At 44.0% G+C, this 15,752-nt stretch overlaps 1 protein-coding gene across 2 annotated transcripts in view; it reads left to right on the top strand.

Annotated features, from left to right (window-relative positions):
• The window catches only part of LOC134345127 (neprilysin-like), a 310,672-nt gene that overhangs the window by 51,673 nt on the left and 243,247 nt on the right, over positions 1-15,752 (top strand). The window lies entirely within an intron of this gene.

Below are 15,752 nucleotides of genomic sequence, written 5' to 3'. Positions count from 1 at the left end.
GTAGAATTTCTGTCTCAAAAGTCTGGAATTAGGCTTGGCAACGTTGGGACACCGTCTTTGGAGCCAACTGAGCAGAATTAGATCCTGATGCCAGGGATGTTGGTCTGCGATAGGATATCGGCACAGGGTCATTCATTCCTCCAATGAGGTTTGAGAGGAGAAAGAAGAGATGTCATATGCCGGAAAATCTTGGAAGAACTCAATGGGTCAGGTTGCATCTGTGGAGGGCAACTGATAGTCAATGTTTTGAGTCATGACCCGTCATGTGAGCAGAAAGATAGCAGTGAGATGGACAATATGAAAAGAAGAAGGTAGATAAAGCAAGAGCTGGTGCATGATAGGTGGATCCAGGCGAGGCAAGGTGATGAGTAGATCAGGGAGGGAAGAGTTGGAGTAGTGACAAAAGCTGGCAGGTGACAGGTAGATGTGATATAAGACTGAAGATGGTGGAACCTGATAGGCAAGGAAGGTGGAATGTGGAGCCGAACAGGGGAAGTGGGTGGTCTGATTGGAAAGGGAATTGGTTTATTATTGTCACATGTACCAAGATACAGTGAAAATCTTGGCTTGCATACTGTTCATTCCACAATGCATTGAGGTAGAATAACAATGCAGAATAGAGTGTACTTGCTGCAGAGCAAGTACAGTACAAGTAAAGCAAAAGGTGTGAGATCATAATGAGGTGATTGTGAAGTCAGAAGTCCAATTCCAAGTTCAAGTTTTGTCATTCAACCATACACATGTATTCAGCTAAATGAAACATTATTCCTCTGGGGCCAAGGTGCAATATAGTCACACCAGTACATATAGTTATGATCCAGCACATACAGGCACAAAATAATATTAGCCCAAGTCCCAAGTTGCATGGCCTAAAGACTGACAGGTTGACATAAATCTTGTTATACTAGGAAAATATTTAGTAGTCTATGACAGCATCTACAAAGCTGTTCTTTAATCTGGTGGTAAGTGCCTTCTGGCTTTTGTATCTTCTGCCCGATGGGAGAAGGAAGCAGAATGAATGTCCGGGATGGGTGGGGTCTTTGATTATGCTGCCAGATGGGAACAGTAGGGGGAGGGGACCCAGTGTGTGGGTGACGGGCAGAGTGTGTGAGTGGCAATAGAGAAAACACAGGATAATGGGGACTGGGGAAAGTGTAGAAGGAACTGCATAGGCCAATAGAAAAGAGAAAGGGGATGGAGGGGGCACAGTTTACCGGAAAATGGAGAATTCAGTGCTCATGTTGTCAGATTGTAGACTATCCAGGTGGAGTGCAAGGTGCTGTTCCTCCAGTTCTTGTTCAGCCTCACCTGGAAAGTGGGGGAGTCTGAGTACAGTCAGCCTGGGAGTGAGGAAGCTGAATTAAAATGGCTGCCAACTTGGAGCTCCAGAAGGTCATGGCATTAAGAAATGTTCAGAGGTCAAGCTGTGAGATGACAATGTCAGCGCTGGACAGGAAGATGGGCGAAATGCCAAAGGTGCAAGGGGATATTCATCAGATGGGAAATGGAGATGCTTTTGCCTTACGACCTGAACGGTTTCTCTGAAGAACTTGATGAAATTTAGAGATGCAGCCTGGTAACAGGCCCTTCAGGCCTAATGAGCCCATGCTACCAATTACATCCATGTGACCATTTAACCTACTAACTGTACGTCTTTGGAATGTTGAAGGAAGTCAGAGCACCCAGAAGATACACACATGGTGACGGAGAGTGCCCACAAACTCCTTATAAACAGCAGTGAGAATTGAACCCCAGTTGCTGGTGCTGTAAAGCAATGCACGTACCACGATATTACCATGTCCTACACAGAGATCAGGTTGAGTGGCTGCTCCAGACTGTGGTTGTGAGCAGGATCCTCCCAGCCATCAGCAAGAATGCTGAATGTATCAACAGCTGTGTCAAAACCTACTGAACCGGAGTATCCACTAATCATGCTTCATCCCGTAAGGAACAAAAGCAAAAATAATTTACTGTGGAACTTCCAAGGATTTGTCAATAGATACAGTTGGACTTCCTGAGATGTGACTTCCTTTCTTCAGGAATGTGCATTTTTTTACACTGGAATTTCCTGACACATTGTGTCAGGGGTTCCATGGTACTTGCAAAAGGATTTCTTCAAATGTTGGGTTTACTGAAGATTTCCTCTGACTCTGAGGAAGGTCAAATCTCTGATACAATGACCGGAAGACCTTCCTCTTTTATCGACACAAACAACCCTATCTTCGAGGACATCTTCAAGACTTGGATTCTGTCACTGAAGACCCTCACCATCCAGTGCATGCCCTCTTCTCCTTGCTACCATCTGAGAGGAGGCTGCAGAGGTTGTAAACTCAGCTATTTCCCTCAGGTACAAAACCCGTATAAAATCATCCAGTGCATTTTCTACATGTGGTGCATCAAGAAGGTGCAACCATCAATAAGGAGCCTCACCATCCAGGGTATGCTGTCTTCTGCCATGAGGATGAGGTATAGAAGCCTGAAGACACACCCTTGGTGATTCAGAAATAGCTTGCTCCCTTCACCATCAGATTTCTGAATGGTCCATGAATTTTTTAGCACTGCCTCATTATTTACCTGCACAACTTAAATATGTTTATAACTTAAAATAATTTTTAGTTCTGCAGCGTCATCATCATTATCATCATCATTATGTGTCATCTCATATGACATCATCATTATGTGCCGTGCCATATGATGTGGGTGATCATGGTCAATGATCTTAGCAAATTTTTCTACAGAAGTGGTTTGGCATTGCTTCCTCCCGGGCAGTGTCTTTACAAGACAGGTGAGCCCAGCCATTATCCATACAGGACTTGATGAAGGGTCTTGGCCCAAAATGTTGACTGTTCACTCCTTTCCATAGATGCTGCCTGACCTGCTGAGTTCCTCCAGCATTTTGTGTGTCCTTGCTCTAGGTTTCCAGCATTTGCAGAATCTCTTGTGTTTCTGTTCTACGCAGTTACTCTATTACTTAATGGAATAGCAATCTGGTGCCTGTAATGGTATTTAGAAAACCACTGGATTGTCATTAAAAAATATCATGCACTTGATTTGTTAATGGAGGAAAACCTACTGTCCTTTGCTGCATGGTGGTCTAAAGCCTCCTGTTCTAAAGCAGTAAAAAACACCCAATCCAATACAGAAGTTGTTAATGAGGGACACACCCTGTGAGTGAATGAAAAAGAAAAGGAAAAATTCGTATCAAAAGTCAAAGTCAAAATAAATTTATTATTAAAGTATGTATATGTCTATTTATACAGTACTGCCTTGAGATTTATTTTCTTTTAGGTATTTGCAGAAAAATAAAAACATACAATAGAATTTACAAAAAAGCTATACATAATAAACACTGACAAACAACCAATATGCAAAAGATGACAAACTACAACAGAAGTATATAAATAATATTAAGAACCTGAGTTATAGAGTCCTTGAAAGTGAGCCTGTAGGTTGTGGAATCAGTTCAGTGTTGTAAAGAGTGAAGTTATCCATACTGGTTCAGGAACCTGATGGTTGAGGGGCAGACATCCCACCTCTTCCGGAAGGTCCGGGAGTCTCCCGCAAATTAATAGTGGCTCCCTGGTGCCCGCAAATTATATACAATGTCCCGGAAATTGATTTTTTTTTTTGAGAGCGAGCATGAGAGAGGAGAGCGACAGAGAGAGAGCAAGAGCGAGAGAGTTCCAAAAAAAGTCAGAGTGGCAGAGTGTTCCAAAAACAGAAAATATAAAACGTACGTCACCCCAGACTACACTAAAGTGTACCCCTGCCTAATAGGGGTCAAAAATAATGACAGTGTTGCTCACTGCGCTGTTTGCAACAGTGACTTTTCTATTGTCCATGGTGGGTTAGGACTGTAAAAGACATGTTGAGGTGAGTTTAACAGGTGTCATTCGTTCCTTAGCACAGCTAACGTTATTTAAACTAGCTGGCTAGCTGCTAAGGAGCTACTCTATTGCAGACATCCCACCTCTCCCGGAAGTCTCCCGCAAATTGGTGGTGCTACCTCCCTGAAATGAGTTTTTGCAGGGTGGGACGTCTGGAGGGGTAACAACTGCTCCTGAAGCTGGTGGTGTGGGACTTGAGGTTCCTGTACCTCCTGCCCGATGACTGCAGTGAGAAGAGAGCATGGGCTGGATGATGGGCGTTCCTGATGATGGATGCTGCTTTATGTGGCAGTGCTCCTTGTGAATGTGCTCAATGGTGGGGAGGACTTTGCCTGTGACGGACTGGGCTGTATCCACCACTTCCTGTAGGCGTTCCTCTTCCTGGGCATTGCCAAGGTGGCGGTGACGATATATAGGGACGCTTTGCACACAAAACTACAAGCATTAACCGTTAACCCTTAAGCATTAAGGGAGCTAGGGCTTTACTCTTTGGAGAGAAGGAGGATGAGAGGAGACATGATAGAGGTGTACAAGATAATAAGAGGAATAGATAGAGTGGATAGCCAGCGCCTCTTCCCCAGGGCACCACTGCTCAATACGAGAGGACATGGCTTTAAGGTAAGGGGTGGGAAGTTCAAGGGGGATATTAGAGGAAAATTTTTTACTCAGAGTGGTTGGTGCATGGAATGCACTGCCTGAGTCAGTGGTGGAGGCAGATACACTAGTGAAGTTTAAGAGACTACTAGACAGGTATATGGAGGAATTTAAGGTGGGGGCTTATATGGGAAGCAGGGTTTGAGGGTCGGCACAACATTGTGGGCCATAGGGCCTGTACTGTGCTGTACTATTCTATGTTCTATTAACCAATCAAAACTTTTCCATGGACGGCTTCCAGACCGTTCGGGCTGACTGGATGTGCACTGAGGGCGGTAAGTGTAAAGGAGTTGGGTGCTTACTGTTCTGGTTAACAACATATGGTGCAATCCGGGTCATATTACGATCGAGGAACGTGTTTGTAGACCGGATATTGAACTTTTTGCTGTTGGACTCCGGCCATATTCTAGCGAGACACGACACTGTGTGGCACGGGAGGTCGTTCCTGCTTGTGGCCAGTGAATTTTGCAGCTCCTCCCGTGGAGGGTCAGACACCCTGAGCCAATAGGCTGGTCCTGGACTTACTTTCCATCTGGCACAGTTTGCATTTTGTTGTTTGATTGATTGTGGTTTTTGTATTGCTATATTTATGCTCTATTCTTGGTTGGTGCGGCTGTAATGAAACCTAATTTCCCTCGGGATCAATAAAGTATATCTATCTATCTATCATCTATCTATTAATAATATTCCTGTAATTTTAACAAGATTATAATTTCAAGCATAATAAAATCTTATGAACACCAGCCCGCTTTCAACATTCTTGATGCAAAATCAGATTAATTCCATAATGCAAAACATACCAGATAATATCTTGGGACCTTACAGCTGCTTTTAAAACAACTGTGGCATAGCACTTAATTTAATAACTGATACATTTCAAAAACAGCTAATAAAAGAGTCAAGGAGATTGTACAGTAAATTCTTTTATTTGATGGTGTTATATCTACATCTAAATTCCCCATGAAATAGTCCTGTGAATGATCACACACACCCCTGGAATTTAAAAGTAAATTTACACTCTAGGAAATGCCTTCCGGCACACTTCAGGCAAAGTTATTAAAATTACAAATACTCCATGAACTGTGCTGTTGCAGATAAACAAGAAAGACCTTGAAATCTCGTCCCAAATCACTAGTGTAAATAATGACACATTTTAGTGACTATTAGCACATGCTTGGAAATCCAATTGTAAATATTGACTTACTCCATTCAATTTCCATTACTAATAATATTTCTGGAATATTCATTGTGAATATTGGCACTGCAAAAAATTCCACTGTTGCATTCCTGGGAACCCCAAAATAACTGTGTTACAATTCTGGCCGTTGAACCGTAAATGTTAACCAACGCTGAGAAATTTTGCTGTGAGGGCTAATATTCATCAAGTGTGAACATTAACTTGTAGAATGGTGTGTTTAGACTTTTAGAAAGCTTTTGATAAGATCTTACGTAATACAATTGGTTGGTAAGTACTGAGATAGATACTGAAGTTCTTGGCTGACGAGGCAAAGTGCAGGAATAAATAGATCTTACAAGGGACAGACACTGACTGGCAACAGTGCTAAGAGCCCAGCTATTCACCATACATAGTAATGATAATGAATGTGATGTTTCCAAGCTTCCAGGTGTTACAAAGCAGGTGGGAGAATGAGCCTTAAAGACTATGCAGTTGAGTTCCAGGTTGATTTGGACAGATTGAAAGGAACATAGAAGACAAAACAATACAGCACAACTCAGGAACAGGCATTTCAGCTCACAATATCTGTACCAAACACTATGACAAAGTAAACTAAATCTTAATAAAGGGCAGCATGGTAGCATAGCTGGTTCAGAAGCCTGATGGCTGTAGGGTAATATTAGTAGACCTCCGTCGGTCAGGGTCGACCATGGATACTGTGTCCTAGCTGTCTAGGTATGCAAGCCAGGGCAATACAATATGGAGAGCAAGCTGTCACCCACGTAGCAAGCTCTCCCTTGCCATGCACCCGATGAACCCAAAGGAATGGCAGAGATGAATACATTTTGGCACCAGAGGCATCGCAGGAGGTGCCAGTCAGTTTTGAAAAATGTAGAACTGCCTTCAGGACTCCAGTTATGGATTTTTCCCTCAGGGTTTACTCCTGAAGCCTTCCCAATGAGTGGGTATGGATGCAAGGCAGCGGAGGTTTGAGATCGAAGTTTTCCTTTTCCTAGATGAGCTGCTAACCACAGCTGATGAACCCCATCTGCCCTACGTGACTGGTTTTAATGTGCCAGTAACCCACCTTTGCTCCTTCTCCTGTCAGTAAAAACAGTTCCACCGGGCTTAGTAGCTAAGCCACACGTGAAGGCCAGGAACTGGACTCGGTTGTCAGAGGCTATTTGAGGTGCATGCCGTTGGTGGCATTTAATAGGTGGAGGGTGCTGATCATCACTACTAACCCCAGGTATAACAACCTGAAGGAACCAACTGTTTCTGAATGTTGTGGAGTGGGTCCTAAAACTCCTATACTTCCTGCAACAAAACGAAAGTATGGCCTGAATAGTGGGCGACCTTGATGATGGATGCTGCCTTCTTGTTACAGCACTCCTTGCAGATTCACTCAGTTATGGGGAGGGCTTTGCCTGTGATGTTCTAGGCTATATCCATCACCTTCTGTAGACTTTTCCATTATTAGGCGATGGTGTTTCCATTCTAGGCTGCAATGCAACCACTTTGATAACTCTCCACTGTGCATCTGTAAAAGTTCGTCAAAGTTTTAGATGACATGCCTAATCTGCGCCAATCTCTAAGAAATTAGAGATGCTATCATGCCTTCTTTGTAATGGCAATTTCAGTGCTGAACTTGCTATAGAGGAAGTTTGGCGAAGGTACACCATACTGATTTCTGGGTTGGCAGGACTGATAGATGAGAAGAAACTAGTTCAGTTGGTTAAAATGATATGAATTTAGAAGGGTGAAATGGGATCTCGTCCAAGTCTACAAAATGGTAACAGGACTGAAGAGATTGGTTCATTTGGTTAAAATGATTTGAGTTTTGAAGGGTGAGAGGGGACCTTGTTGAAGTTTACAAAGTTCTAACTGGACTGGACAGATTAGATGCCTGACAGATGATCCTGGTGACTGGGATTCCAGGTCTGCAATCCCAGACTGATATGAGGAGAAATTTATGAGGTGATTAACCTGAGAAATTTTCAATCTCTGAAACAAATATATTCAACAAGGAGTTCGATGTTGTCCTTAGGACGAGAAGGATACATGGGTATGGGGAGAAACCAAGAATAGGAGGGTAAATTTTTATGATCAACCGTGATCATATTAAATGCCGGACTAGGCTCGAAGGGCTGAGTGGCTGACTCCAGCTTCTGTTATGGAGCCTCAAAGAACTGCAGTGTTGGAGTCTGGATCGACAAACAAGAACTCAGTAGGTCAAGCAGATAGGACCTGTCAATGTTTCAGGTCGGAATCTGCCACCAGGACGCAAAGATGCAGGATGTCAAAGTTCAGACTAAATTTATTATCAAAGTACATAAATGTCACCATATACAACCCTGAGATTAATTTTCTTGCAGGTATATTCAATAAATAAACCATAATAGAACCAATAAAACACTGAACCAATGTGTTAAGGATAACAAACTGTACAAAGGGATGTTCAACCAGAACATGGACAAATCCCCCAACTGAGGCCGCGTGACCCACTGCGTTTCAGCAGTGCACTGTTCACTGTTACCATTTCTGTTTGATAAATTGGTTTATCGTTGTTGCAAGTACAAGATACAGTAATGAACTTTGCAAGCCGTCCATAAAGATCGTTTTATTAAACAGTGCATTGAAGTAGTACAGGGGAAAACAATAGCACAATGCAGAATAAAGTGTGATGTCTACAGAGAAAATGAAGACAATATGGTGAAAGGACGTTGAGTTAGATTGAGAGGTCAGAACTCCATCTTATAGTGCTGTCGACAAAAAAGCCTTGCAGAGGATGGTTAGGGGAGCAGAGAAGGTTATTGGGGTCTCCCTACCTTCTGTTCAAGACCTGTTTTAGAGTCGATGCCTCCAGAAGACACGGTACATCATTAAAGACCCCTCACACCCTCTCCATGAACTGTTTGTTCTTCTGCCATCAGGCAAACGTTACAGGAGCATCAAAACTAAAACCACAAGGCTACTAAACAGCTTCCTCCCACAGGCAGTCAGACTGCTAAATAGCTGCTCCACCTGACTCTGCTTTGGACACTTTTAACTTGCACTGGACACTTATAACTTGCTTTTAACTGACATGTGGTTGTTGTGTTTTACTATTTATTGTTATGTTTATTATTTAGTGTTGTGTTTGTTATGTTATGATTGCACTGTTCCTGGGAAACGCTGTCTCATTCTGCCCTGCAGAGCTGATGTATGGTTAGAATGACCATAAAGTTTTTTGAACCTTTGAATCTTTGAATTTTACCAGAATACTGTTCAATAGTCTATTTTGTTATAAGCTGTCCATCAAAGTTCAAAGCACATGTGTGCTGTGCAGAAGTCCTATATATAGCCAGGGTGTCTAGGAGTTCAGCACAGTACTATAGTTATTATATGTATTGCACTGTACTGCTGCCAAAAAAAACAAATTTCATGACATATGCAAGTGATGATAAACCTGATTCTAATAAAGGCATCCGTTAGTCTTGCGAGACCATGGATCTGCACCTGGAAAGTCTTCACTCTCCAGGGCGCAGGCCTGGGCAAGGTTGTATGGAAGACCAGCAGTTGCCCATGCTGCAAGTCTCCCCTCTCCATGACACCATTGTTGTCCAAGGGAAGGGCATTAGGACCCATACAGCTTGGCACCAGTGTCGTCGCAGAGCAATGTGTGATTAAGTGCCTTGCCCAAGAACACAACGCATTCCCTCACCTGGGGCTCAAACTCATGACCTTCAGGTCGCTAGCCCAATGCCTTAACCACTTGGCCACATGCCCACACCCTGATTCTAATATGGGTCTCCGTTGTGGACAGAGAGTGGGAAGGGGACATGAAGAGGGGAATTTTGGTTGCGAAAAGGAGAAGGGAGAGGGGAGGGAGTGGGAAGTACCAGAGAGACATTCTGTAATGTTCAATAAACCAATTACTTGGAATCAACTGACCTTGTCTGGTGTCTCAGCACAGGGTGTGTCTGCACCCACGCCAATCCCCTGCCCCTGGCACTCCTTCTCTGCCACCTGTCCCACACCCATCCTGTAGCACTCCACCCTCACCATTTCCTTTGCTCCTGCCAGATTCACAAACTTGCTTTACCTTCCACATTTTCAACTACAGTACTGTGTAAAAGTCTTAGGCATCCTAGCTATATATATGAATTTAAGACTTCTGTGTACTATCTCAAGGGTTCCCAACCTTCTTTGCACTGTGGACCGGTTTATTATTGACAATATTCTTGCAGACCGTCCGACAGGGGTGGAGGTAGGGTTGCCAACGGACAAGAGTAGCAGTCAAATACGTTGTGTTTACCCCGAGAAAGACTACCATGACCATGAAGCCTTGCGCAGGCACCAGCGCGCATGCATGTACATGCCAATTTTTTTCCTACAAATTGTTTTTGGCGATTCTGTCCGGACGAGGGTGGGGGGGGTGGTGTTATTCACGACTGCAATATAGGTGATAAGTGGCTAATACACTCAATTTTGTTTCTAAAAGGGTTTATCTAACAAATTTAATATTAAACACACAGCGCATATTTTCCTCGCATGAATACATTGATAAGTCAATTATCAGGGGAGGACAGGGGAGTTTGAAGTAAGTGTTGAACGAATTTAGATTAGATTAGATTAGATTATGACGACACATAATCCTCTTTTATTGTCATTTAGTAATGCATGCATTAAGAAATGATACAATATTTGTCAGGTGTGATATCACAAAAACACAGGACAGACCAAGACTGAAAAACTAACAAAACCACATAATTATAACATATAGTTACAACAGTGCAACAATACCATAACTTGATGAAGAACAGGCCATGGCACAGTAAAAAAGTTCAAAGTTTCTCGAAAGTCCCACATCTCACGCAGACGGGAGAAGGAAGAAAACTCTCCCTGCCATGCCCGACCACAGTCCGACTCTGAGTCGTCCGAAAACTTCGAGCTTCGATCAGCCCTCCGACACCGAGTACCGAGCGCCATCTCTGCCGAAAGGTTTGACCTCAGCCTCGGTCGCCAGCAGCAGGCAAAGATGGGGATTTTGGGACCTACCCTCCGGAGATTCTCAATCACGCAGTAACAACAGCGGTGAACCAGGCATTTCAGAAATTTGTCCAGATGTTCTTCTGTGCTTTCACATCTGTCTCCATCAAATCAGAATTGTCCACGACCCCTATTTAACAGAAACAATATCATTTTTCACTGGAGGGCTGCGCGCGCGGCCATCTTCTCCTCTCCTCTTCCAGTAGAAGTGGTAGAGGCAGGTTCGATATTATCATTTAAAGAAAAATTGGATAGGTATATGGACAAGAAAGGAATGGAGGGTTATGGGCTGAGTGCGGGTCGGTGGGAATAGGTGAGAGTAAGCGTTCAACATGGACTAGAAGGGCCGAGATCCCCTGTTTCCGTGCTGTAATTGTTACATGGTTATATAAGTCACTTATAAGTCAATAGCATCATAACATTTTAAGTAACGTTTGGATATTAAACACACAGCATATATTTTCCCCATATGAACATATAAAATCATTGCAACTCACCAATATCGCTGAATCAGTGAGAGCCCTGGGCTTGTTTCCCTGCAACAAGACGGCCCCATCGAGGGGTGATGGGAGACAGCGATACTTGAAGGGGGTTCCTTATGTCCAGTCTATTCCGCAATTTAGTTTTCGTTGCATTCACTGCAGAGATATGTTGGAAATGGAAGCACGTTTTCAGTGCTTTCGTGGCTATCTCAGGATATTCAGCCTTGACTTTGATCCAGAATGCCGGCAGAGATGTTATGTCAAACATACATTTCAGCCCACCATCATTTGCAAGCTCGAGGAGTTAATCTCATTCCCACGCTGACATGGATGATGCGCAGGTAATGACCTCGCATGCATTCAAGCTCAACAGTGCGCGTGACAGGGAATGAGGAAAGGTGCAGCTGACTCATATCACCAAATCATATCGTTTCCTTGCGGCCCGGTGGCACATGCCTTGCGGCCCGGTACCGGTCCACGGCCCGGTGGTTGGGGACCGCTGTACTACTGTATTTGTCATCATATATGACCCTGAGATTTGTTTTATTTATTTATTTTTTTATTCAGATACAGTGCAGAATAGGCTCTCTGGCACTTTAAGTCACGCTGTCCAGCAAACCCCCCGATTAAATCACCGGACAATTTAGCATGATCAATTAACCTACCAACAGGTATAACTGGAGCACCCAGAAGAAACCCGCGTGGTCAAAGGGAGAACGTTCAAACTCTTCACTGGCAGCCACGGGAATTGAACCTGGGTCACTTGGACTGTAAAGTGTTGTGCTAGCCTCTACACTACCATCCCAGCCTAATGTCCAGGCTGGGTAGGTCTTTATCTTTGGAGATGCAGCAAGGTAACGGTCAAGGTGGTGCCAGCATCCAACATCCCCTCGGAAGACATCTTCCAGATAGTCCACAACACTCTTTATTTCACTTCTTTTACAGTACATCTGCTTTGCATTTTATATGTGTTTCTGGACCTGTTAGAGCATACGGTTTACAGTTTGGAGACCATTTCAATCATCAAGCACTTTGCTGTCTCTGAGACAGTCCAATAAGCGAGTGCGAGCTTGAGCGACCTCGAGGCAAAGAAGCTCAGAGATGGGGCGCGAGCTGAAGATCGACTCCATTTTGCTGATTAAAGCGTAAAGGAAGGTTCGAAGGTCGAGATGAATGTGGACGGCGAGCGAGGGTTCAGAGCTGACTGCCTGCCTTTTGATCGCTGCTGGAACGGATCTCTCTGCTGCCAGAGAAGTCTGTGTTACAGCCTATCACTTTCTGTTGCCAGAGGGTAGGCCTTTGCATTCCAGTGGAACCTCATTCTGTCTCGATGCTGTCCGAGGATTTTCTGCATTTATGGATTGGACTATGGACTGTGGTCTTTTTCATTCTTATGATTTTTATATTCTGTGTTTCGCCCACTCTTTCTCTTTGCCATGCGATTTGTTAGTTTTTTTGTGCGAGGGGTGCTTGGAGCATTTTGTAATTTTTTTGTGGGGGGCACTGAGGGTTGGGGTTGATGATCATGTTGCCATTCTTTTTGTGTGTGTGTGTGTGTGTGTGTGTGTGTGTGTGTGTGTGTGTGTTGGTGGGGTGGGTTTGATGTTTTTCTTTCAACGACATGGTGTTCTTTGTTTCATGGCTATCTGGAGACAAGTCTCAGAGTTGTATACTGCATACATACTTTGATATAAGTGAATTTTTGAACCTTTTGAACCTTCCGGCCCAAAATCCCGTGCCATGCACTTACACCCAGGTGATCAATTGATCTACTAACCCACTCATCTTTGGTATGTGGGAGGAAACTGGGCCACCTGGGTGAAGCCCACGTGGTCATGGGGGAATGTACATACTCCATACAGGCAGCAGCGGCAAATGAGCCCGTGTCAGTGGCACTGTAAAGAGTTGTGCTAACCACTACGTTATGCATGCATTCACAGTAAATACAAAGAAACAAAATAGAATCAATGAAAGACCGCACATAAAAAGATGGACCAACAACCAAAGTGCAAAAGACAACAAGCTGTGGAAAGAACAAAAGAAAAAAAAGCAAAATAATAATAAGGCTCCTATACCTCATTCCCATGGCCAAGTGGTTAAGGCATTGGACTAGCGACCTGAAGGTCATGAGTTCGAGCCCCAGTCGAAGGAATATGTTGTGTTCTTGAGCAAGGCACTTAATCACACATTGCTCTGCAACGACACTGGTGCCAATCCGTATGGGTCCTAAAGCCCTTCCCTTGGACAACATCGGTGTCATGGAGAGGGGAGACTTGCAGCATGGGCAAATGCCAGTCTTCCATACAACCTTGCCCAGGCCTGCGCCCTGGAGAGTGAAGACTTTCCAGGCGCAGATCCATGGTTTCGCAAGGCTAATGGATGCCTTTAACCTCATTCCCGATGGCAATAGCAAGAGTAGAGCATGGCCTGGATGGTGGGAGTCCTTGATATTGGATGTTACTTTCCTGTGACAGTGCTCCTTGTAGATGTGCTAAATGGTGGGGAGGGCGTTACCCATGATGGACTGGGCCATATTCGCTACTTTTTGTAGCCTTTTATGTCCAAAGGCATTTGTGTTTTCATACCATGGTGTGATGCAGCCAGTCAGCATAGTCTCTTTTCTGCATCTATCGCTGTTTGCCAAAGTTTTAGATGACATGCCGAGTCTTCACAAACTTCTAAGAAAGTAGAGGCACTGCTGTGCTTTTTTTGTAATGCCACCTAGACGCTTGACACAGGACTGGTCTCCTGAAGTGATGATGCCTTGTTTGAGGCTAGTGGGATATGCTTTTGGGCTTCTGTATCTGCTACCTGAGGGAAGAGGGCAGAAGGGAGAATGTCGGTGGGGGGGGGAGGGGTCTTTGATTATGTTGTTTGTTTTACTCAGACATTGAGAAACATAGAACCATAGAACATAAGAAACCTACAGCACAAAACATGCCCTTTGGCCCACAAAGCTGTGCTAAACATGTCCTTGTAGTCTAGGTCAAGTTCATAGAGGGAAAGCTGGTGTCTGTGAGGTGCTGAACTGCGTCCACGTCTCTCTGCAGTTCCTCGCAGTCTCGGGCAGAGCAGCTGCCTTACTGAACTGTGATGTATCTAGATACATGCTTCCCATGGTGCTTCTGTAGATGTTAGTGAGTGTCAAAGGAGACATGCTGAATTCCATTAGCTGTCTAAGGAATTTTCCACTGTCTCTATCTCCTGGAATTCCACTGTGAATATTAACATTCAAAATAATTCCACTGCAAATGCTGGCACATTGTAGTGTGGGATACCGCAAAGCTTAATGTTTTCAGTACCTGTAATCCCAAGGTAAGAATAAAATATCCAATGGAAAATACTTGTAACTTACCAGGAACCCCACTTCTAATACATACATCACCTACTTGTAGTTTCCACTTGCAGAAAATCCCACTTTGCACATTTTCGGAACGCCCACTGCAAATGTTGACAAAAACTGCAAACAGCATTGAAAATGTGCAGTCCAGAAATCCCAACTCACACCAGATCCAGGAAATCCCACATTAGGCACGAACACTTTAAGGAGCCTGTAGGTGTGGACAGATTCCAAGTGTTGAACATAGCGACACACTCCAGGAAATCTCTCTGTTAAGGCTGACATAATGCAGGTGAGAGAGACAGAGGGGGAGAGTGTGAATGCATTCCAAGGGATTCTGTTGTATTCACTGAACCAGCTTGTTAAACCAAATTGTAAAAGACAAAGTACATTTAGTAAATGGCCAACTATCCCTCCTGCCTACATAATGTTCCTATCCATCCAATTTACTCACATTCGTATGCCTGTCTAAATGTCTCTCAAAAGTTCGTCATGTAAGGGTTTCCAACCTGGGGTGCATGGATCCCTCGGATAATGGAAGGGGTCCATGCAAAAAAGGGGGTAGAAACCCCTGCCCTAATATATCTTCCTCTACCTCAAACCAAGGTAACACATTCCTGGCACCCACTGCTCCCTGTGTTTAAAAGAAACGAGCCCTACATATCTCTTTTGAACCTACCCCCTCTCACCTTTAAAGCATGCCCTCGGGTATTAGACGTTTTTGCCCTTGGAAAAAGATTCTGTCTGTCTATCTCTGACTCTTGTAATCTTATAAACCTCCATCAGATCTCCCCTCAGCCTCCACGGCTCTGGAGGAAACAACGCAAGTTTGTCCTATTTGATGCATTTCTGAAAATCTTATTGATTCATGCAGCAAACCCCATTGTGAATGGCTGGCATGGCGACAGAACAGTTAGTAATCACACCAAGATAACGAATGCGGTCCTTACCCTAGGTGCTGTCTATGCAGAGTTCACTCTTCTGTTTATGGCTAAGTGTGCTTCTCCCTCCCAGATGGCCCACTTTCTTCCCACAGCCCCACAACATGCTGGTGAGGTAATTGGCCAGTGTAAAGTTCCCCAAGTGAGGGTTAGTGGAAGAAAGAATCAAAGAGGAATACAGTATGTGGACATGTGTGAGAGAGAATGTTGGGTCCAAGGAAAGAAGGAGAACAGGAAAAC

Source organism: Mobula hypostoma, chromosome 4, assembly GCF_963921235.1.
Source record: "Mobula hypostoma chromosome 4, sMobHyp1.1, whole genome shotgun sequence".
NCBI classification, from domain to species: domain Eukaryota; kingdom Metazoa; phylum Chordata; class Chondrichthyes; order Myliobatiformes; family Myliobatidae; genus Mobula; species Mobula hypostoma.
This window is presented reverse-complemented; position numbering and strand designations above follow the sequence as displayed.